Source organism: Tachypleus tridentatus, chromosome 6 (genome assembly GCF_004210375.1).
Source record: "Tachypleus tridentatus isolate NWPU-2018 chromosome 6, ASM421037v1, whole genome shotgun sequence".
Lineage (NCBI taxonomy): Eukaryota > Metazoa > Arthropoda > Merostomata > Xiphosura > Limulidae > Tachypleus > Tachypleus tridentatus.
In genome coordinates, this window is record NC_134830.1 from 80,062,596 (window position 1) to 80,086,127 (window position 23,532).

Consider the following 23,532-nt stretch of genomic DNA (forward strand, 5'->3'; position numbering starts at 1 on the left):
CAAATCTTGTCCCTGAGGGGGATTCTGTCCATTAAAGTCCCCCAGAATTAAAAAAAGAGACTGCAACTGTTCCAAGAGAGGTCTGATTGATCACAGGTCTCTCCAGGTGATAGGTAGAGAGAAAAAACAGTAATGGTACAAGGAAACACAGATGGCTAAAGCCTACAAAGATGTGTTGAGTGGCAAAGACAGGGTAAGCTCATGCTGATCCACCAACAGTGTTACCCTTCCATGCACTCGTCCATCACACCATCTGTCATTTCTGTACAAAGAAAACCTCCCGAAGGTGACTATATCAGCAGTTTTCAGAAATGTTTCCTGCAAGGAAAGACGTACAGAATGGTGAGAAGCAATCAGTGCTTTGATGTCATCCAGATTAGAACGTGAATTTCGACAGTTCCATTGCATCAAAGTGGTTATTTTTATTTATGTGTAGGCGAATTGGGTGGAGAACCCTTCTGTTTACGACCACGTCTTTTTTCATTACTATCTTTATTCTAGGGAGGTCTATAGACCTCCATCGATCCTGCTCTGGGTCAATTGGGCAGGTCTCTGTCGTTGAAAGAGGATTCCAGCGACTGAGGACGTGAACGAATGATCGTTTTGCATCTTAGGGCGGGAGAATAAGATGCACCCAAAGAAATGCCCATACTCGGAACCAAAAGAAGTGGATCTTGGGGTTTGCTGGAATGAGTGTTAGGGACAGAGATGGGTGTTGACGTTGATTTATCAACTTTCTTAACCGTGGCTGTCAAAAGTCTTTTCATATGGTTTGAGAATGATTCTTTCGGAGGCACGGAGAGATCCGCCTGCATTCCCACTGTAGTAGTGGAACGAAGACAACAGCATACATTCGAGATAAAGTGATGGACAGAAACTTTCGAGCCTCAGGGTAAGTCATGTTCTGAATCGTTTTCAAACGCTGCATCTCTCTTTTTCCAACCACTTAGGGCAAGAACGAAAGTAGGATGGGTGACAGCCATTACAATTAATGCAATGAAGGTCAGTTTCATACTCATAGGCATCGTGGTCCTTTCCAATGGAACGAGCACACATCAAGGAACCACGACATGATGTCTTTGAGTGACCGAACCACTGACATTGGAAACATCTGAAAAGGTTTGAAATATATGGCCGTACCTTGCAATTGAGATAACCTGCCCTGTTGGTGGCAGGTGGGCGTGGTGATGTAAATGTTAAAATGAGGACATTGGTCAACATCATAATTCCATATTTGCGAGTGGATATATGCCTCACTGTAGAAATGTCTTGGGTGGAGAAAGCAGCGAGAATCTCCGACTCTGGGATGTTCTTCAAATCCCTCTCAACAATAACTGCTCGTGATTTATTCAAAGTGGCATATGAGGTGTAACCTCAATGGGTATATCCCCAATCGCCTTTGAATGTAAGAAGAGTTCACTGTGTTTAGATGTGGTATTTCCATCAGAACGACGCTTTTTGACTGACTTTGGAGAACCAGCAAGTCCCTCTGGTTTTTCCTAAATAAAAAAGAGAGACATTTGCTCTAAATGTTTGTTTCAAAATAATGTAATATAAGAAAATGAGGTACAACAGGTGTTACAGATGTTAAAGATTGCTGCTCAGAATCTTCAAGACATGATCGTTTACCTATGGACTGTTTTTTCACTATTATATTTAAGTTTTTATTTGGATGATCCATAATAAAAAAGAAATATTTTGGTGCTCACTGACACTACCCACCATGGAGCCCTAGGAAGGGATGCACTACAATGCCAAACAAGGACTCTGTGGCAATGACAGAGTTTTGTGAGCACTATACCCAAACATCAGCATCAGATACAATGTCAACAACACCCGTTGAAAGCATCCAACACTGGTACTTGGTTGACCCCAACCCAAGTGGAACGGCCCGTCTACAGGAATTCAAGACCAAAGTGATGTGTTAGGGTTGGACCCCTCCTCCATCATTATCCTCTCCTCCTTTTCACGGATCGCTATTCTTTCAGTTTACCTTCTCTGGGAGGTCTCCTCACCACATATAGGAATTCACACCGAAGGGTCATGAATAAGATTTGTTAGGTGGAGATTTGTCTTCCACCATGACAGAGATCTTATGCATGCAACAATTGTATTAAAATGATTCGTGTAGGTTAAAGAGGCCAGTGTAACATTTACAGTCATGGTGTGACTTATACAGAATCACAATATCAATATTCTTTGATAGATTGTTCAGGCAGAGTATTCACGATAAAACTTTGTATAATGAACGGTAACTGTCTGTTGCCTTTCGTCTTCAGATCTACACTTGTGTCTCTACAATAATCAGTTGCTCTCCATTATACAAAGTTTCATCAATATCAATATTATTAAAACTATATGGGCTTATATATATGGAAGTTCAAAAGATCAAATTATAGCCATACAACTTGGTTGAGTTATGGTGAACTATACAGGACATTTGGAATGTGTGTCTCAACTTCGTATTTATGTAGTTATTTCGAATAATGTATATAGATATATAAGAAATATTTACGTATTACTGAGGAATCTATGTTTATTTCATCTTCATTCAAGAAATGTATCTTAACAGCTTTGTAAATTCAGTATTTTGAATTGTTTGTTTGTTTTGTTTTTGAATTTCGCACAAAGCTACTCGAGGGCTATCTATGCTAGCCGTCCCTAATTTAGCAGTGTAAGACTAGAGGGAAGACAGCTAGTCATCACCACCCACCGCCAACTCTTGGGCTACTCTTTTACCAACGAATAGTGGGATTGACCGTCACATTATAACGCCCCCACGGCTGAAAGGGCGAGCATGTTTGGCGCGACGGGGATGCGAACCCGCGACACTCAGATTACAAGTCGCACGCCTTAACACGCTCGGCCATACCGGGCCTCAGTATTTTGAAAATGCGAAAATATGAAGTGAAACATATAAAACCAAGTATGTTATTTTATAACTGTTATATCTGTTTATGTTTAATTCAAGTACCATATAACAAATATATTATTTTAATAAGAAGAAACAGAATAATATTAAGGATACGTTTGCGAAAAATTAGATGCGCGTGTATTGTATTCATGCTTATACAATACTTACCTGCAATAATATTCTGATTGTAAATCTGTAATACATTTTATTCTAGAAATTAAAGCAGTTTCAAAAACGTATGGTAATGTTCTCTTCGCCAAGTTTTAGTTTCTAAGATAAATAACGAATTAAAAAATACAATTTGCAGCCATAATTTTCTTGTAAAGATTACTGACGTATTGATTGAAAACAGAATGGTTGCCAAATCTCTAAAGCTTTAAAGAAAAAGAAAAGTTTTGTTTATTTTATTGTACAGCTAACATTAGCCATCTCTTATTTTGGCTACTACTTTACACCTTCCACCACCAACTTTTGGGTTACTTTTTTACTAAGAAACATTGGGATTTACTATCGTAATATAACACTCATACTACTGAAACGACGAGAATATCCAGTGATTGGATTCGATCCCGTGACCCACAGATTGCGAGTCGAGGGTCAAAACTAGCGGGCTATGTAAGGCTGAAAAATAAAACATTGAGAGGTAAGAAACTAGGATTAAAATACTCTTATCATGCGCTTTTAGAATATTTATTATAGCAGAGACTTATGTGATTCACCGTCATTTTTAATTTCTTATGACTCACTAACACATAAATTGTGGTGAAAAGACGTCTTAAATAGTAATAAAAGTGACTATTAGTATATGTTACACAGAATTTAAGCGCTGAAACGGCAAAACAACAGAATATCAAAGAACAAGTAGCGTATCAAGAGATTTGCACAGTGAGATCGTAGAAGACGACGTTATCACTTCCCCAAGTGTCTTTATCTCACATTTTAACGTCATATTTCCTTCCCGACTTCCGTTAGCATAAGAGCCTTTAAGATGCGAAACGCAGCGAAGTATTACTATATAGTTTTTAGTTGATAGGTTAATCTAACTATGGACACTACCCATTTACTTGTATAAGTAATATAACGTTAACTGTTTGAAAACTTCCTCGACGGTCTTCTTTGTTTGTATACAACAGCGTGAAAACGAGACAACGCATCTTTCTTGTTATATCTTGAAACGGATTTCTTTGGATATAACAAAAAGTTAAATGTATGAGTGGTTCCGGAAGTAAGGTTGTGCTTATTTTCTTTGCTGTATCTTGTAAGTAAGTCAGTGAGCTTTTGTTATATTTGTTAAGTGTTTCCAGTTGCTTTAAGAGACAAAAATAATACCACATTTCATTAACAACGTAAGTAATGACGTTTCTCATGAAACATCTGGCGGCAACACTTAAGAGCTACGTCCTTTTATTATAATTAAAAAGCTATCGTTTTTGAAGTAACGTAATTTTTTGTCTCTTGGCTCAGTGATAAATTTCATGATAAATTTACTTCGTTTGAACTGTGTGTGGTAAATAAATTCTGAAATTTAGAAATAGATTAATCAGTACCAAAACTTTATTAGAAACAAAGAACAGTTTAAATAATAACATCCACTCTATATGAAAGTGGTGTGTTGAAACATGTTATTAACATTTTATAATGTTTCACCGTTTTGGTTACTCTACCAAAACACAAAAGAATATAAATAAGAGATTTAAATATTTTATTTTCTTAAGTTGACAATCACATCTTTCCATTAACGTGATTGTCATGTATTCTGCACACTTGAAATATCTATATTGACTAAACCGTATGAATTTCAGTTATGAGGAAACAGCACATTATAATAAATGCTACATTTAAACAAGGTTTAAAAACGTATTTGTATAATGATAATTCATGCTACCATTAGAGAATTAATAATTATGTATTAGAGACCGTAATATTTTACAGCATTTCACTGCACTAGCTTTGTGTTTTAAAATTCTTGGTTTTGTGATGTCTAAAATCACAACAGTAACATCAACTTATTCGGCCATCTTTACTACACTAACTGTTATATCTTGGAGACGAGTTGTATCTAAAGATAAAGAGAATTGTGGTGTTTCAAATCTTAGATGTTAAGTTCTTTAAATAAAATAATTTCAGTCAATTTCTAAGTTTTAAGTTTCTTTCCCATGTTGTCGTATAATTTATATTTCAGCTTGATTTGATTATTATCATATTATTTCAGATGAAAACATTTATGATTATAATATAATTAATCATAGGTTGGGTTTGTTTGTTTCTTGAATTTCGCGCAAAGCTACTCGAGGGCTATCTGTGCTAGCCGTCCCTAATTTAACAGTGTAAGACTAGAGGGAAGGCAGCTAGTCATCACCACCCACCGCCAACTCTTGGGCAACTCTTTTACCAACGAATAGTGGGATTGACAGTCACATTATAACGCCCCCACGGCTGGGAGGGCAAGCATGTCGAACGCCTTAACACGCTTGGCTCTGCCGGGCCCCATAGGTTGGGATTTACAGTTTCTAACGCAGTCCTTCCTCATGATTATGTTTACTCGTTTTTCTTTATTTGGATTTAATTATTTAATTTCACTAATATGTATCTATATATACATACATGCATATATTTTACGTTGGTGTTTTTATTCCTGTCCACATTAAATAAATACTTGGATGAATATCCAGAATATATCATAATAATGTTGATACTAATTATACTGTCTTTAAAATCGTTCGTGTAAAATTTTATCCTAAATTCACTCTTGGTAGCAATGTGTATTACAATGTCATTTGAGCTCACTGTACGTTATAACATTTTTCTGTTTGCATAAATTATATTACTCATTTGAATATTATACTGATTAAATGTATTATTTAGTCTGATTTGTATACGAGAATTGTTCATTAAATTTCCGTTATTCAGTCCCAGACTGCATTACTTTATTGACTAAAGTAACATATTTCTGGGTGTTCGATTCGCCTTGGTGGACTCAGCAGATAGCTCGAAGTGGCTTTGCTATAAAAATACACACATACATACATATTTCTGTTTCTTACGCTACATTTGAGCATATCTTTAACTCATATTAATATTCAGCCCCACGCTATGCATTTGAATGTTTCTATAATACTGCACACCTAAAATTTCTGGAGCTCACATTGCTATTATAAACGTGCTTTATAAATTTTAGTAAACAAAACCCTGAGTAATATAACACATTAAACATGATGTCAAAATATTTTAAAGCTACAAATAATTATTTGTCGCATGAAAATTAAACACAGACATACTTTTCTAATGTAAACCTAATCAAGTCTAAGGTTTAAACTTGCTGGAAATAAAGTACTATCATATCAGGTTAAAGGTGTATATAATATGTTTAAAACATAGTAATTGACAAGAAAAACAAAATTACTATTACAGGTAATTTAATTATAGCAAGAAAGGTAAACTATAAGTTGTTACCTAAACAAATAAGTAAACAGTATATCAACAGTGAAGCAACAAATTCTATAGTTCCACACCGTATCACAGGTTGTACATGAAAAAAACGTAATAATAATGTTAAATATTACTGCTTTTATTGTGCTATCTAAACAAAACACAAAATTGGCGTGTTTCTAATTAAGCACAACTGTACACTATTGAGTGTAACATAAATATAATATTTTTAAAGATGTGGCAAATGGAAGTTATAACAATTTTTGTCCACCAAAAATTAAATGAAAAATGTGCCAGTGAATTTTTTTGTATATAAGATAGAGATCGATTAATTTTATTGTAAAGTTCTGCTTATCTTATTTTACAAAAACACAACATACTCGTTGTTCACATATACAAGTGAAAAATATTAGTGTTTCTTATTTCTTTGATATAAAATAAATACATTTCTTAACATAATTTAAACTAAACATAGAAACAGTTCTGTTTTCTTAAATTACCCAAAACAAGCATAATCGCTTATCACGCTATACAAGCTAAATGTAAACGTACCACTTTCTTTTAATAAGTAAAATTATTTTACTTATATTTGTGACAACTCTGTAAGCATGGGAATATTGTTTAGTTTACAGATAAGAACTAAATATTGTTTTTTTTATGAATACTGGTGTGGATTAAATATATTGCAGTTTCTTCTCCGTTGTGACATGATAACAAATATACAACTTTTCCTGAAATATACAATACAGTTGTAATGTGTTTGCTACAGAATAAATTTAACATAAGTACATATCTTCAGTGATTTCCTTCGTGTCTGAGACAAGAAATTTCTCATAAAAAGTCTAGTTTAAATAACATTCAAGACTGTTTTATTCGTACAGAGTAAAGTAAATAATTTTAGTGTAAACTAAGTTAAAATACATTTATTATGGTCATGTGTATATTTATCGCAAATATTTTATATGTTCTCGTATACAACTTCGATATAGAAATAATGTTTATCCATTCGTGTAAGTAAACTGTAAATACGAGTTTATCCTCCTTAATAAATAAAGTAGGAATATTATTTATTATCATACAAAAGCATTGGTTCCTTTCGTGCAAAGTAAGAAAATTTACACTGCTAATCATTCGTAATTTATAGTTTACAAATATACAACTATTTTCAGTGTAAGCACAATGAACAATTTTATTCATTTAATTCAAACTAAACATAAATGTGATCTTATCCTTTACTGTAGCAAAACGCAAATATAATTTACTCTTACAACTGCACACAAACTGGAATCTACAACTTAATATCATATATATATTAGCTCGTTTAGTTAATAATTACACACACATATATATGTATATGGATTTTATTCGCGTTACGCTTATTTACGTGAGGATACATTGGTATGTATCACCCATATGTCACCCTAATTGACTGCTAATGTATTCTATTATAACTCAAGCAACTTTATTTTTATGTTTATTTTGAAATTCATAGTTTGCTGGTCTTACCTGTTAGCTTATACTTGTCATCCGTTTTCTACCTTTTTTTTTTTTCTTTTCGTTATAAAATATAATTGTCCCTCTGTGCATCCTTTAACACAAATCGTATAACACAGCAAGTGTTTTTATATCTGTATTTAATACTTATTTGTTTCAATAAGTCTATAGACAAGAAACACATTCTATGCTTACAAAATGGTTGACAAACACTTTTCATTCTTATTAAATGGTAGACATAAGACACTTTTCATACTTATTAAGTGATATACGTAAGATATTTTTCATGCTTACTAAATGGCCTACGTAAAACATTTTTCAGGCACTAAATGCACAGGAAAAAAAGGGGGTATGAACTTGTATATTTTCTTATAAAAATATGTCTCAGATATTTTTCTTTTTTCTTTTGATTGACCAGTTGCACAAATTTATTTCTTACCATTGAAACGTCTTTAATGATTTCCTGCTCTTCTGAATTACACTAATGTTATTATGGAAGACACCCGTTAGATTTTCACATTCTCATTTTTTGTGCTTTTCCCATTAATATGCCTCTTCAAATGTAAGCAAAATTTAATTAGCTATTATGGTACCATAAGACAAAGACTGTAAATTATAATAGTATTGTGTTTTGTTTTTTAATTATTTGTGAATAACTTCATAAATATGCATAAAAAGAATGGATCCCAAAAGCAGCAGGTACTTTAATTATTCCGTAGCAATATCTGTAATTATACTTTTGCATGTAATCTTTCTGATGTGTTTCTCACAGCCTCTTTCTAAAACTAGTTTTTGATATGTACTTAGCTTTGTCGCTTCGTGGATGTGTTTCTGAAACAGATTAAGCTCTTATGCTTCTTTAGGTGTTGAAAATATTAATGTCAAAGTTCTTATTGAAGATAAAATAAGAATGATAAAGTTTCAGTAACTTTTCGATTTAACTGCCAACCAGGATTTTAGTTAACTCAAACTTTATTGCAGATAAGAGCGTTAAGAAAATGTAGTCAGCATTTTGTCAAACGTAGTTTAAGTCAATTCTTTTGGATTTTTCATTAAATAAAACTATTTATATGGCTTACTTATATTTAAATTAGGTTACATAAGTTTTACTCTTGACTAAAACTGCGTTGTTATCGTTTACTATTTGTTTTGGTTTCGATTTAATATTAAGATAGGTCAAGTTTTATCTATCACTACTCCTTGTTTTTTAGTACGATTGCATGTGTGCTATAAGTTTAAAGTTGATTTTTAAGCTTCATTTGTAAGTGGTTGTATTCATGAAATAGATTTATCTAAGAACAGCTGAATTAAGTGCCGATTAGTATGGCTGAGTAGAAAACAGTCTGCAACTGAGTGGATCTTTTTTGTTTTTTTAGCATCAGTTTCAAATATAGTTTTATAAAAGCACAGATAAATATTTGTTAATGTATCGAAAGACTCGTAAAATGTGATAATGAAATTAACAAAGTTAAAAGAGAGGTAAATATTTGAAAAGCTTATATTTAAAAGTTGTGAAATATGAAGTACTTTTGTATTTTATTGCGATAAGAGATGAAAGAAGGCACGTGAGGAAAATTTTAACCCCTGATTATAGTGTTTGCCATAAATTTGTCATTATAAAAAATAAATTTGTCATTATAATGACATCCAGAGTTTCCTACAAGAAAAGTACAAATCTATAAAACAACTTATAAATTGTCCTTAAACTTATAGCTAAACACATTATGAAGATTTTGTTTACTTAGAGATAAAAAATTGTAATTTTGGTGAGAGAAAGCTTGGCAGATGAGGCAAAAAAAAAGAATATATTTTAATTAAACAAATTTACTGTCGAAAATTATTGTGAAAATAAAATAAAACTAACATGAATTGTATTATAAGGATTGCTATTTCCTTTTAAGGTGTACATTTTCTCGAGGTAAAATATTAAAAAAAAAACGCTTCAAAGTTTGTTAGTTAGTTTGGGGGTGCTGGATTCATAATCTGAAGGTCGCGGGTTTGGATCCCCGTCACACCAAACATGCTCTTCCTATCAGCCGTGGGGGCGTTATAACTTAAGTGACGGTCAATCCCACTATTCGTTGCAAAAGAGTAGCCTAAGAGTTGGCGATTGGTGATAATAACTAGCTGCCTTCCCTCTAGTCTTTCACTGCTAAATTAGAAACGGTTAGCGCAGATAGCCCTCGTGTAGCTTTGTGCGAAATTCATACAACAAAATAGTTCGTTTGGTTAGTTTAACAGTTTACTAAACGAGTTTGAGCATCTCCTTATTTAAGCACCTTCAGTCTCTGATACTAAAGTTATATAGTATCTGGCTTGTAGTTCTTATTTCTACGTGCATGAAGTAACAAAAATGTGCTATATATAGTTTTTAACATTAAATTTCACCTATATTGATTAAATATCTACCCCACCCCTTCTTTTTGATTTCGTTTCCTAACGCTGGGTGGGGTTCAAAAGTAAATTAGTTCATTTATCGTCACTGCTCAGCGGAGGATATTGATAATACACGAGCACATCAAGTTAGGAACGCCCAGTATCCCGCCCCTCTTATCACGAATGCTACTCGAGCGTGGCGTTTCACATTCAGTGTTCTCTTCAACTTAAAAATCGGCTATACGACCCCTATATCAATAGCTGCTCTCCTCTTCACTTGTTCACTAACAAATAATATTTAACGAAAATACTTTGTTATCAGTTTGGATGAACGAAGTATTTGTTTATTCTTGGTATTTATTTGAACTATTTCAAATTGTTTTAACACTTAATAAATATAGATTTACTCAACAAAATATTACCTTGAAACTTATTTCATTAAATATTTGATTAACATAAAAACATTTGGAGATATTGTCGTTATTCTATGAATAGTTATCTCTCAAAGAAATCAAGCAAATTGTAAAGTAATGATAATTTAAGGGAAAATTCCTTTAAACGACATCTTGTTTGATACTAGATGTACACAATTAAAAATTTGTGATTCGTAACTGAATGAAAGCAAACAAGTTTCAACTGGAAGCAGTCAACTGGTTTTTAAGATACAATATCATTTAAAACTACCACATCAACGGTTTTAAACCGTTACTGAATGTAAACTTGCATGAATTTCACAGGTCTGAATAAGATTTCGTTTTTTTTTCTGTTTGTTTTAGCGTAAAGCTACAGAGTAGGCTATGCGTGCTCTGTCCACCGTATACTTACTGCTGGTCCACTGTATATGTGTTAATTGCTCACCCGAAAAGATACGCGGGTAGTTATTGAATTCTGATACTGAACCTGCATTGTCTGCGAAATATGTATTTCAGTATAAAACACGATTAAGTGCTGTAGTTCTTGAATGACGTTTAGTCAAGCCGGTGAGCCAGTTGTTATACTTGAATTCTTGGGAAAACAAAAAATATTATAATATCATGAAAACTTAAGAGTTTGTCTTCTCTCTCCTTATAACATGATTACATTAAATAATCTATAATCCTTTGTGTACTTCTAAGAATTTATGAGTTAAAATAAATAAGAATGTCAACTACAATCAATCTGATACATGCAATGCCGACGAGTCTTTTCCCTTTTGCGCAATACTGGATCTCATCAAGCCGCTTGGAATACAATAAACAGTACTGGTTGGTCGCTGTTTATATTATTAAATTGCATGAACAGCATCGGTTAACTGTGTTAACTAGATTGAGTTGATGAAGTGGGTGTATGATTTTAATACTTTTGTATAAATAATTTACAAATTACAGTTAGGGTAAAGATTAATAACACAAACACTAAATCATCTATTTATTTTAACACAAATTATTTATTCATGATACAAATATTTTTTCATTGTCATAAGTTTCTTATTTACTTTAGGTTAAATAAAGCATCTATAAAGAAATTAAGTGGCATTATTTTAATTAACGTTTTATAAACATTTTGAATATCCTTGTAGAACATCAATACATAATGGATTATATCAAAATATATGATGTCTTTGCTAAAATTTTAATTGTTTGATATTACTTCTGTAGTTGTTAAATAACAAAATAAAACTTAAATAGAACTTTCACCAATTTTTTCTTAACTGCGTTGTAGGCCTGGTATGGCCAGGTGGTTAAGACGTTCGACTCCCCTCCACACCAAACTTAAAGCAATAAGAAGCTTACACTGTATATATATATATATAGTGAGCGAGACGTTTGTATTTATTTAAATTCACCATTTGAAATGAAATACATAGCGTAACAAACAATTAAATTATACCCTACAGGCTTTACTAATGTCATCACACATTATCACGTATTTTCTCACAACGTACCATATAACAACATGATGTTCTCATAAATAAATATCTACTTTCAATTATATTTTGTCTGATAAAAGCTTGTTATTATCAACATATCACAAGATAATATACAATAGAGTGTTCTGGTTACCATTAATTAACTTAGATACGTTGATACACGTGATAATGTTCAGCATTATTGGATGTACATTTGTAAAAGTATACCTAAATTACAGCATTGAAAAGTACAAAATAGATTTTTTGAATTTTCTCAGAAGTGATGTTTGTGTTAAAATATCAATTTGCTGTGTTAAAGTGCGGAGACATGTTTTAATAGCTGTAATACTTTTGTTAAAAATACGAAATCCTATAACTAGAGCACTTTCAAAAAATGGACCTTTCCTCGTCAGAGGCTATCTTTTGAAAATTCTCGGGTTAAAAGTTTTACTTGATTTTGAAACTACGTATTTTCTAATATCATGTATTATACATTTGTGATAGAACATAACCACTTTAAAGATTATTCGTCCAGATTCGGAGAAAAAGTGGCTCTTGCAGAACTCAATATGAGTACATAAGTTTCCAAATAACAAATAATTTACAAAATATTCATAATATTAGTATATCTTCCAGTGAGAAGTGAAATATATACGTTTAACTTACATCTACTAAGCATATTGAGAAATAGACTCGATAACAGTGTTCGAGGTCTTGTAAAGTAGCTTTGAATGTACATTTTGTTAAGACAGGCTATCGAGTCAGAAACTGTTGTTTTCCTTACAACTTCATTTCAAATGACAAATGTTAAAAGTTACCTTAACATTTGGTAAAAAATGAAACTGACTGAAGTTTATAACTGCTAAGTTCATAAAAAAAACGGCCAAAATATTGAAGTGAAAATTAAAAATAAGTTTATTAACTCTGCAGTATTTCAACATGCGAGATGTTTGTTTATTTTAAATGCTTATAATATATATATATTACAATTAGTTATGGTGTCGTTAACACTACAAACTCCAGAAAACTTTATAAACGTATACAATAGATTGACACTTACATTATTCAAGTTTCATAATACCTTGTATACCCTTAAATCTGTTATATTCTTTGTTAATTACAAAGCTTTTAAACTGTTGTTTTGAATTAAGCACAAAGCTATACAGTGGGCTATCTGTGCTCTGCCCACCACGGGTATCGAAACTTGGATTTTAGAGTTGAAGTCCGCAGACATACTGGGGTGCCTTTTAAAGTGAAAGAACGCAACTGTGCTATCGATAGTAAACCTTTTTTAGCATATGCATACACCATCAGTTCCCAGGTAGACACCAAATAAATATTAATATACATTTTTTTGTTAACTCAATTTCAGATATATAGTCGTCAGCTATACCACCTACGTACAATTATTTTTCCATTGGTCAATTTTAAAAATGTAAAAAAACAGGGGCCACAACAGCTCTTTATAATTAAGCTAAAATTTAAGTGTTTTTTTCATAGCCGTTGTATGTATTGACTTTTGATTTTATGTATAAAAATCTTAATAGTTTTCTTTGCCTCGAGGCTGCGTCTAAGAAATGCATGTGCCTGGTATCTTCAGGACAAAGCATCTCTAAACTCGCAATTAAGTTTTTGATATTTAACATCGACGTCAACGGGTATTATTAAACGAAATTTATCATTACTCATATTTTTTGTGAATATAAAGAATTGGTTTGAATTTCGCGCAAAGAGTCGTCCCTAATTTTGCAGTGTAAGAGTAGAGGGAAGGCATGTAGTCATCACCACCCACCGCCAATTATTGGGCTACTCTTTTACCAATAAATACCGTGAGTGACCGTCACATTATAACTCTTCCCCAGCTGAAAGGGCGAGGATGTTTGGCGTGACGGAGATTCGAACCCGCAACCCTCAGATTACGAGTCGAGTGCCTTAACAACCTGGCCATGCTGGGCCATATATAAAGCAATCAAAAAGATATGTTTTGAAGAAATCTTTCACAGTTCAACAACAAAATTGACGCCAAGTCTGCCTTTAAACAAGATTAATTGGAGAATCAATAATGCAAAATCGATGCTACCTAAAAATTATTACTTATTTTTATTAAATTATTAGCCAAGCGCGTAAGGCGTGCGACTCGTAATCCGAGGGCCGCGGGTTCGCGCCCGCGTTATGCTAAACATGCTTGCCCTCCCAGCCGTGGGGGCGTATAATGTGACGGTCAATCCCACTATTCGTTGGTACAAGAGTAGCCCAAGAGTTGGCGGTGGGTGGTGATGACTAGCTGCTTTCCCTCTAGTCTTACACTGCTAAATTAGGGACGGCTAGCACAGATAACCCTCGAGTAGCTTTGTGCGAAATTCCAAAACAAACAAACAATTAAATTGATAACTAATATTATAAAACCAAATATTACGGATCTTATAGAAGTGCATAGATGTACGTGTATCTTTCACTTTTTATAAATGTAAGAAATGAAAATGAGGCGTCTTTACGTTTAATAACCTTGTTTGAGCTTTATTTTTGTATTTATAGCAATGTTATTAAAGCTATTTGCTATCGTTTCTAGTTTTGAACTACCGACCAGAGGGAAGAATGCTAATGAGCAGGACTTTACTACCCATTATCCACACTAAGGAGTTGACTGTCACCCTTATAAAGCACGCAAAGCTTAAATAAAAGGGATTTTTTGTGGTATCGCACGGATTCGAACCCAGCTCACCAGCTCCAAAATTCAGGGCTCTGGTATAGGACACCTATATTGTCTCATAGGAATGTGATTAAATAATATTTGTTGCAACAACAATAGATTATATTATAAGCCTTAACAATTTATGTGTACTACTATATTATTGATAAAATAATTGCGACGTATGCACACACTCACCTATAACTCGTAAATCATGAACATTTAGTGTGTTGCAAAAGACTGCTTTCACGACTTTTAAACAGAGAAAATAAAATACACATAAAAATGCCATATTTACCAAATATATTGTTTCAAATGTTACTATTAAGACGATCTATTATGTGCGTGCGTATGTGTGTTTTGGTATTTATCATCCGCGTTGGCTGACTCGATTACTTTTGGTACGGTAAATGGAAACTGTTCGATGATTTTCATGGATTATTGGCCCGGCATGGCCAAGCGTGTTAAGGTGTGCGACTCATAATCTGAGGGTCGCAGGTTCGCATCCCCGTCGCGCCAAACATTCTCGCCCTCTTAGCCGTGGGGGCGTTATAATGTTTCGGTCAATCCCACTATTCGTTGGTAAAAGAGTAGCCCAAGAGTTGGCGGTAGGTGGTGTTGACTAGAAGTGTAAGACTTCCCTCTAGTCTTACACTGCCAAATTAGGGACGGCTAGCACAGATAGCCCTCGAGAAGCTTTGTCCGAAATTCCAAAACAAACAAACAAACAAACATGGATTATTGTGCTTCTTTTACGGATTTCCCCGAAAAGAAGGTTAAAACAAACACCCTGAAATAGGGTACATTTCTACTTTTTAAAATAACCTTTTGGCTTTGAATTTATAGACACAAGTACCTAATCAGTTAAACAAGTCAATTATTATTTTCCACAAAAAAGGGTATACAGTGGGCATCTAATAATGTCATTAGAAATTTATTAATAAAATAAACAATGAGAGGGAATGTTATCTAACTTTTTATGTATGTTTTCTTATAGTAAAGCCACATCGGGTTATCTGCCGAGTCCAATCTAACGTTTTTCTTAATGCAATGTTTTATTTCCTTAATGGACACCCTCATTTAGTAGATATGAAGCAGCTTTTATTGAGTTATATCTTGTATTAAGATAAGATACTATCTTGATATTAGAGACACTTTCCACAATTACTAACTGCATTAATTTAAGTAAGGTAAATCCGAAATTAATCTAGGTAAATTGAATTAATCAAATTCAAAACAAACCAATCAAGTATATTTACTTTTCATCAGGTTTAATAGTTTGTATTAACTCGAAACGTAAAAGAATCATACAATCCTAACTTACTTTTGAATTGCTTTAAGAAAAAAAACAGTTAACAACTGAACAATGAACAAAAAGTTGAATCACCTTAAAGCGTGATATAATTCTCATAAAGAATTCCTGACGTTGTTGTTGTTTTTGGAATTTCGCACAAAGCTTCTCGAGGGCTATCTGTGCTAGCCGTCCCTAATTTGGCAGTGTAAGACTAGAGGGAAGGCAGCTAGTAATCACCACCCACCGTCAACTCTTGGGCTACTCTTTTACCAACGAATAGTGGGATTGACCGTCACATTATAACGCCCCCACGGCTGGGAGGGCGAGCATGTTTGGCACGACTCGGGCACGAACCCGCGACCCTCAGATTACGAAGCACACGCCTTAACGCGCTATCCCATGCCAGGCCCTAATCCCTGACGAAGAAAAGAGCACTCTTGAAAAGTGCTTCACTTTTTGATATTATTTATTGAATGGCGTAATTGTTTTAATTGATTCACAACACCTACCTATTTAAACTTTAAAAAAATCGATAAGTGCTAAGTTCAAACAATTTTAACAATATCACAAATTAAAATTTTACTTTAGAAATCCACAGGTATTTACGTTATTTAAGTATCTATTAGTAATAGGTAGTATTTTTTTTAAAAGGAAAAATTAACAATTCAACACTACAGTTAAATAATGAATACAACATTACCTTGTAAAAATGACCAAGGACTATATATTGTGTAATATTTTAAAGATAACATGTTATTTGGTTGCACTGGTCAAGGTAAATTTGTTCATCTTCTTATTGATCACTCATAGTAATAGGTCTGAAAAAAGTCAAGATCTGAGTCGGCATAGTTTTCTAAGCAAACAGCTGCCGTATCTAAAGCCTAGGTGGAAAAAGGTTGTGAGGCTGGAGCCACTGCAAGGCGCCAACTCCTCTCGTCACACTCGCCAGACACACAGTCTCCCAAAGCCTGTAAACAGTGCTTTTGCCCAGGATACCACATAGTAATAAGAGACCGATAAATCACCCGATAAGACACAATTTCAGAGTTAGGAGCCGTCAGTACGATGGACAGTCTCCCACCTCTGGTAGAGGTCCTGCTGTGACAACTGAGTCTCATACTGACCACACACAGTCCACGGGAACCACTGGCTTAAGCGTTCTTCTTTTGTGTGTTTATCACCCAGGTCTGTATAAACCAGGATACTTGTTATTCAAATTAGTGAGACAGATAAATAAAATAATTCTTTAGATCACCTTTGTAAGATATCTTTAATATTTGGAAATATAAAGGTAAAAGTTTTCTTTAAGAAAGTTGCCAAATAAATCTACTTATGTTAACTACCATATTTACTTATAACCACAGCAACTTGTTATCTATTATAATTCTCGATAAATAGTTCATTTTATGGAGACATTACATTTCGCTTGAGCGAGAAGCTTGTATTATCACTATCTTCTTTTCCTCTCTTTGCATTTGATGACCTTGATGGCATGTTAAACTCTTCCTGTAGGTTTATTTAACAAAACTTCAGGAGTTGAAATCAAAAACTGGTCAAATTGCTTCATACTTCATCAAATAGCTCCGAGCATTAAATATGAAATTTGAGTTTAGCCAAAGGGCTTTACTCTTTGATTCCTAAACAAAAGTTTGTTTTTCAAATGAATAGAATTAATAATGTTATCAACACACTTCCTTAAAGAAGTTGGAAAAGTATGGAAAATATATAGAGCCTTATATTTATAAAGGAGAAATTTGACTTTTGTATATGATAACGCTCAACAAGCTTTTGCTCTTCCTTTCAGCGCAGATAACCCTTGTGTAGCTTTACGCGAAATTCGAAAACAAACTAATAAACAAGCACACTCTTCCTTTCTAAGAGTAAGCTTGTGTTTATAATAATAAAAGTGTTTTATTAGAAACTAGTGTAAAGTAAGGAAACAATACATGAAACATAAAGATCAATCTGTTAATTTTAAATTTCTATTTTACGATATATTTTCTCAAACAATTATCTTTACAAAAACTACAGAGTCAATAGACAACATTTACTGTGCCAGTATTGTTGATTGGGTACTAATGATGTGATCCAGGTAATGAAAAACAAATAAACGACAACTATTTGCTCTCACCCGTACATTAGATAATTGCATATTGATGTTATGGCATCACTGGCGCCACATAGCTTGAGAAAAATATCAAAAAATATTTTACTGACAAAATGATTCCAACTGTGAAGCGTTTTAATTGAACCGTAACTTATCTTAAATTGGTTTTAAGTATGAAATGTTAGGTATTGAGTTTTCTAACATAATTACATATTATGTAAGCTTAAACAAATATTTATTACAACTATAGCAAGTCAGTAAATGACGCCCTTTCAGCCGTGAGGGCGTTATACTGTGACGGTCAATCCCATTATTCTTTGGTAAAAGAGTAGCCCAAGCGATGGCGGTGGGTGATGATGACTACATGCTTTTCATCTCTCTTACACTGCAAAATTAGGGACGGCTAGTCCAGATGGCCCTCGTGTAGCTTTGCGCGAAATTCAAAATAAACCAAACCAAAAAAGTGAATGGAATTTAAAATGTCTAGTGAATCTGTAACAAGAATAGAATGTGCATTCATAAAATCATAAAGGAACTTTTTATTGAACGAAATATCATAGTAATATGATTAAAACTATGTAGAGGAAATGAAGTAAACTATATCGTGGATGACAAGACAAGTAACATAATTCGATTACAATAAAACTGGATGGTTTTAAAATATCCTTTGTTTCGAAAGTAGCATACATGAGTTTGTTGTAGTATCAACAACTTATGCTTTCTATAAATACAAACGGTTTTAGTTTTTTATTTTATCCGCACAGACTTTATGTTGTTCTTCTTGTGTATCTGCAACAAAATATGTGATTTCTGCACATCAAACACATTTGTTTCTTGGTAGCCATAGCGACGATAAAGTACGGCTCAGTTCATTAAGTTACAGTTAAACCATACCACAGTATCGTATCATATCATAACACATGTACTGGACTAGATCACATGATAATATATGTTGTTCCTCTGTCTCTGCGTTTATATGTTCTGCAAAAGTATTTTAATACATACTGCTTTATGTATTCATGAATTAAGTATATTGTTGTACCATTAGAATTACTTATAAATCAGTATTTAAGAACATATTTACTGTTAAACCGTAAGAACATTTATACTTATGATGTCGGAAAATTTTCATACAATATTCCTGTTTGAATGTCTTTTAGTTACAGTTATATGTATATACTAGCTGGAGTACTCATTTCCTGGAGAATATTTGTGTAAATTCATGATCAATGAAAGATTATCTTCGGTCTGAATTAAGACCTGAAAAGTACCTTCTTTCAAAAGAATTGTAAAAAATGGAAAAACTTACATTAAAACTGTAAAACATAAAAATGAAACTGCATATTTGTTAATATCTTCTCATGAACACAACAAACCTTTAATACCATATTTGGTGTAGATCCATTTAGAGGAGGCAAAGTAGTGGTAAAGAAAGCGAAAGCGCAAAAAGCCCATGAAAAACACAAAATACAAAATTGAACATTTGTAACCATCTCTTCATGGATCCATTGAATCTCCATATCAAAGTTGGTGAAGGTTTGCCTTGAGGAGATGAGGTAGTAATAAAAAAAACACACTTATAAAACCCGCAAAATAAAAAAAACTGAAAATTTGTATCTCCTCATGCAAGTAATGGATCTGCATACCAAAGAAATTGCAAAACGCCCATAAAGATAGCAAAACTGAAACTTTGTATGTACCCCAGATGGACCAAATTAACTTTCATATCAATTCTGGTGACGATCCATTCACACTCTGCAAAGTGGTTATATGAACATACGACAGACAACGGACAGTACTATTATATGGTGTATATATATATATATATATGCGTATTTGTATGTAGTTTATAAACAATAATTATTTTCTTAATTTGTCTTGCAGTTTTACATATATATATACATATTTAATTCAGAATAAAATAATAGATTATGTATGTACATGAATCAAGTTCATGAGAATTTAATTCAATGTATTAAGCCACTTATGTCTATTGAATTTCGTAAATGCTTATCAATATGAAAGTTCGCCTCACTTATATTGCGTATGTAGTTTCTGAGAACGTAATTCTTCAAAGAAAATTTTACTTTTTTGTTGTTGGTTTTATCGAGATATCCCTTCTTTATTCAAAGGCCCAGCGTGGCTAGGTGGTTAAGGCACTCATTTCGTAATCTGAGAAACGCGTGTTCGAATACCAATCACACCAAACATGTTCACCCTTTCAGCGGTGGTGTGATATAACATGACGGTCAATCTCACTATTCCTCAGTAAAAGAATAGCCCAAGACCTGGTGGTGAAGACTAGCTGCTTTTCTTCTAGTCTTACACTGGCAAACTGGGGACGGCTAGTGCAGATAACCCTCATGTAGTTCTGCGCAAAATTCAACAAAATAAATCTTTACTCAAATTAATGTAACTACAAATTAACAAAACCTTCACAATTATTCAGTAAAAGTGCTTTCTATTTCCAATTAATAAAACTTGACATTTGATGCCGTATTTTTTTAACAAATAGCAAACACGTTTCGTTTTTTTTTGTTTTAATTTCACGCAAAGCAACATGAGGGAAGGAAGGCAACTAGTCATCACCACCCACCGCCAGTTCTTGGGCTACTCTTTTACCACGAGCAGTGGGATTGACTGTCACAGTATAACGTTCCCACTACTGAAAAGGTAAGTATGTTTAGTGTGAGGGGGATTCCAACCCGCAATCCTCAAATTAGGGTTCGAGCGCTCTAACCACCTAGCCATGCCGGGCCGACATACACCTGACGCGCTTTGATAAAACTCCATTTTGTTTGTTTCTTTGTTTGTTGGTTTGTTTTTTGAATTTCACACAAAGCTACTCGCGGGCTATCTGTACTAGCCGTCCCTAATCTGACAGTGTAAGACAAGAGGGAAGGCAGCTAGTCATCACCACCCACCGCCAACTCTTGGGCTACTCTTTTACCAACGAATAGTGGGATTGACCGAAACATTATAACGTCCCCACGGCTAAGAGGGCGAGAATGTTTGGCGCGACTCGGGCGCGAACCCGCGACCCTCAGATTACGAAGCGCACGCCTAACCAGACAAACTGTGTAACAAAGTTTAATGGAAGTATGTGTATATTTTCATAATTTATTACATTTTTGTTGGTTTTTTCAACAACTTAACGTAAGTTTTTATTATTATTTTCACCACACGTATTATTTATTTTTCATCTTCCAAGAATGTTATTGTGAATCGTGAGTAACTCCAATTTTAGGTATTTTGGTTTTTGCTTGAGTGTTGTTAAGCGCAAAACTACTCAATGGGCTTTCTGTGATCTACCCACCTGGATTATGGAAACCAGATTTTTTAACTATGTAAGCCCTAAGACTTGTTATTGATCATTGAGACACTTGAGAGATATTTCCGTTCTCACGATTTAATTGTAGACTACGGTAACGAAAACATATCTTGCACTAAACCTCCTCAACCATATCATTTTTGACCAAACTAAAGTCATACAGTTTGAAAATTCATTACGAGAACCTTATTAGCCTTTTCATGAAATTTTAATTGTTTGTGTTCGCATTCTTCTAGTTACATGTTTTAATTATTCATGCTCAAATGTTTCCCTGGTAAATGTACTGTCCCTCAAAACTGAAATATTATGTTCGTGGTTCACATATCTGACGCTTAGCAACAGCTTAGCGATAAGTGTGAAGACTAAAAACGCTAAAAACCATGTTTTGTTACTCGAGATAGACACAGCATACATACCCCATTGTGTAATTTTGTGGTAACTACAAACAAATACACACCTAGCCATTAATCATAATGATGTGAAAATATAGCAAATACTTTATTAGAGGACAGAAGTATGCGGTAAAAAAATCATTTCATCCAATACTTTCTAAAGATTTAATACTAGCTCTTTAAGACTTAGACAAATAAAGTACTATGGTTACTTCTTAACTGTGACATAGAGGCTCATAGAATGGGTCTGTTTTATATTTGTTTTTCTCAAGTACAAACTTTAGTCCATAGCTCCATCTACTCTTAACCGATTTGCAATCTAATTACACTTTTGGATTCAGGAGGTCAAACCTTTCGATTAACGTATTTGATCATGCACAAGATATCATATGCTAACTTACTCTAATCTTGTATTAAAGAATTCCAATTTAAGGGTAGGCTAGTAAAATTCCTGATGAGTAATAAAATCAAATTACGTATATGCGCGCCCCTCGCTTGGTATTGCTAGTACACAAAAATTTAGCTAATAAAAAGTCAAAAAGGTTTTATAAAATAATTTACTCTAATCCTACCTAAACGATTTTCAATTGCCTTGATTATTGAGGTTTCACTTTTGTTTTTCTAGGGATGTGCCACATTTTCTGGGAAGGTTGAATAACATCATTCAGAATGTTTAACAAAAGTATTTAATTTTGTCTCACGAGAACTAGATAAAATGAAACATTATAATACATATTTGTTAATATATTACATTGAACTATTTAAAATTTTATGGTGTTTATTCTGCTTTTTTGGTTTTACATTTGATTTATGTAGGAGAGCACCTGAAAAGCAAATAGACCCGGCACAGCCAGTAAAGCGCTCGACTCGTAATCTGAGAGTCGCGGGTTCGCATCCCCATTGCACCAAACATGCTCGTCTCTTCAGTCGTGGAGGCGTTATAATGTGACGATCAATCCCACTATTCGTTGGTAAAAGAGTAGCCCAAGCGTTAGCAGTGGGTAGTGATGAGTAGCTGCCTTTTCTCTAGTCTTACACTGCTAAATTAGCAGTGTAGACATCGTAGACGTAGACATGACGATGTCTAAGTCTACAAAAAGTAATACACAGGATTTGATTTATTTATTATAAAATCTGCTTTTGTTATATTTAAAAAGACATTTTCAGTAACTCTAGATGATGTATAAGCGTTTATTATTTAAGGTGGTATCGTAGATATATATGTAATTTTGAAGTTATCATTTTGTGTATAAGAATTTATTGTTTAATAAAATTATTAGAAATACTTTAAGCTCTATTTTATACGTGAAAATGAGCTTGTATTTTTATAGTAGTCTAAGACACCATGACTTTCTTCGTAAACTGAAATTTATTTTTACAGAAGTACATAATCGGAAAATTTTTTTGAATAATGAAGTAAGTTTATTTTCTTTATTATTAAAAAAATTAGCGACTTGTTTTTATTTAGAGAGGTTCAAACCATTCCTGTACTTATTGTCATAGTTGACGATATTGTAAAAATTCATTTTATATCACAACAGAATAAGTTTAAATGAACAAACTTTCAAAACGGGTGATGAAAACAATAAGAAAGCAAATAACGATGATTTGTCTAGTT

At 33.4% G+C, this 23,532-nt stretch overlaps 1 long non-coding RNA gene across 2 annotated transcripts in view; it reads left to right on the forward strand.

The window, feature by feature from the left end:
• Nucleotides 1-3,862: 3,862 nt before the first annotated feature.
• Nucleotides 3,863-23,532, forward strand: part of LOC143252895 (uncharacterized) — a 57,329-nt gene continuing 37,659 nt past the window's right edge. Inside the window, exons 1-3 of one of the 2 annotated variants that reach the window (XR_013029234.1) lie at nt 3,863-4,176; nt 14,671-14,846; nt 16,895-17,269. This is a non-coding gene — a long non-coding RNA (uncharacterized LOC143252895). The remainder of the gene's footprint in view (nt 4,177-14,670; nt 14,847-16,894; nt 17,270-23,532) is intronic. The other variant, XR_013029233.1, reaches the window with a different exon arrangement.